The sequence below is a fragment of the Cryptomeria japonica genome, chromosome 8 (assembly GCF_030272615.1).
Source record: "Cryptomeria japonica chromosome 8, Sugi_1.0, whole genome shotgun sequence".
Lineage (NCBI taxonomy): Eukaryota > Viridiplantae > Streptophyta > Pinopsida > Cupressales > Cupressaceae > Cryptomeria > Cryptomeria japonica.
Window position 1 is genome coordinate 397,511,289 of NC_081412.1, and position 2,608 is coordinate 397,513,896.

The window sequence follows — 2,608 nt, forward strand, 5'->3', positions numbered from 1 at the left end:
GTGACAACAATTTTTGGCATGCCCAGTGGGACACGTTTGAACTATCTCAGTTCAACAAATATTCACTCTTGTTGCTTTTGGTGTGAGGAGAAGCAATTCCAGCCTTGAGAGGCAACAATTTTCATACCTGGTGACTCATTTTCTTGGTTTCTATGTAGATTCAGTGACAATTTTGTAGCATATGAGAAAGTATCAAACCAAACAAAGTGAGGATCTGACTGAGCATATTGAGCTACCACAATCGCAGAGAAGGGAAAGGACAATGAAAAAGACAGAGAAAGAAACAAATTCAGTAGTTGAGTTTCCAGAAAGTTCTTCAGTTGAAGTTTTTCAGGAAATTCCAGATTCCGATCTCCTATCTAATTCTTCTCCTATACCTAATTCTTAGCCTAATTTTGCCACTTGCATAAATCCTCTTTTTGCAACTACTCCAATTCAACCACCTATTACCCAGAGTCCACAAGTAAATTCACCTGTTATCCCAATGGCTCTGCCAAGAGGTTAGCCTTTTGTACCTTTCAATCAAGGAAGCCCTTTGAATCTTACTCTCTATAATGATATTCCTATAGCAGAATTGAAAAGCCTACCTTTTTTCACAGGAGAAGATCTGACTACTCCCATAGAATATATAAGGGATGTAGCTTCGTTGTGTGGGGTACATCATATCACACAAGAGAATGTTGCAATTAGACTCTTGGCTACATCATTTAAAGGGAAAGTGCTTCAGTGGTTCAAAGGACTACCTGTAAACTCAATTGATACCTGGGATCAACTGGGTGATGGATTAAATTCATAGTTTGAGGACAAATCTGGCCATTTGTCACTATTAGAATAGCTGAGTACCATAAAGAGATCCCCTCAAGAGAAAATGACTAACTTCAATTTTTGTTTCCAGAAGACTTGGAGCAGAATCCCTATCACGGTAAGGCCTACTCCTTCTCATGCATTTCTATCTTATCTTAGAGCCCTTAATAGTGATATTTCAGTCATGATTTAGTCTATGGGTGCAAATACTCTACCAAATGCATTTGATGTTGCTATTATGGCAGAAAACTGCCTAATTCAGGCTGGTAAAATAGCCCCTAGACCCCCAATGCCCATATTTCCAAAAATACAACCTATTGTACCTCTTTTAGAGTCTCCTCTAGTCATTGCCACCTCTACCAGCACTGAATTATCCTGTTGCAGCCCAAACAAATACTGTCACACTCTCGAATCAAGAGTTTTAGGAGTTTAAAAATGAAATGAAAACCACATTCCAAGGCTTTGGTAACAAAATGACCAATATGGAGAAGCAAGTTTACCAAAACACCAAGCCTTATCAAGCCTCTTATCAGAATAATCAACAGAACATGCCTCCTTATCAAGCTAACGCTCAAGATCAAAGGAGAAATTATAATCAAAGATCCAATATACCTTACAATCCCAACAATACCAGCACATCCAGAGATATTGTCCCAACTCAAAACAACATGGCATCAGATTATGATTGGTGTTATCCTTGCAACCAACCTCATAATTAGACTACTTGTTTGAATTGTATGCTACATCAAGCACTCATTGTTCAAAATAATGTTGTTGGCTCAGAAGATAGTACTCATGGAACTCATGATCAACAAATTTCTCATTCTAAACAAGGCCCGGATGTTACCTTGGTCAATTGGCAAGGTGAAGAATTTTGTGGAGTAAATCAACCACAAGACCAGAATCAGTCCTACACTTCTATTGCAGCCAATACACGGTCCAAAAAGAGAGCCATTGATATAGGACAACAAGCTGATAAAGGCATCAATCAGGCTTCTATAAGCTGACAAGCACCACCTGGACCTCAACCCACTCGAAATATACAAATCCTACCAAAAGGGCAACCAGTGGTCAACAAGGATCAGCCAAGAGGTCAATTAATAATAGCACAAGTCCAAGAGGATGTCATTGTTAAAAGAGGGAAGCAGAAGGTTAGTACAAGCTCATTCAATATTTTAGATCAATTGAAAAAGATGCATGTCAGTATCTCAATGTGGGATTCCTTAGCTCTAATAGGGCAAAAAGATTTGCTTAAAAATGCCATGTCTAACATCTCTTTGTCACAAGAGGTTCCTCATGAGAAAACCAAAGTAGTCTTATCCAATGCCCCTCAAGAAAAGAAGGGCGAACAACAAACTTAGATGGTTAAACCCCATCCTTTTTATCTGACTTTAATCATAGGTCAGACCTAGTGCATAATTGTATGATTGATTTAGGTGCAAGTAGTTTTGTCATGCCAAAGAAGATAGTTGATAAGGTGGGTTTGACATATGAGCCTCTTTCAAAAGGGGTAGTCCAGTTAGATGGGACAGCAGTAGACACAGTAGGTGTGATTAAAAAATTGGATCTCATATTACATGCATGCCCAAACTTCTCAATCCCACAAGATGTGTACATCATAGATCTTCCACCTTACTTTGCTTTATGCTTGTCCAAAGATTTCACAGCCAAGTTGGGTTGGTATTTGTCTTCTGATTAGTCACACATATTTTTCAGAACAAGATATGGTACCAAAGTGACCATAAAATCAGAATTGTTAGCTAATGATCATATAGAACCATACATCCCAAGTGTTGTTAATGCA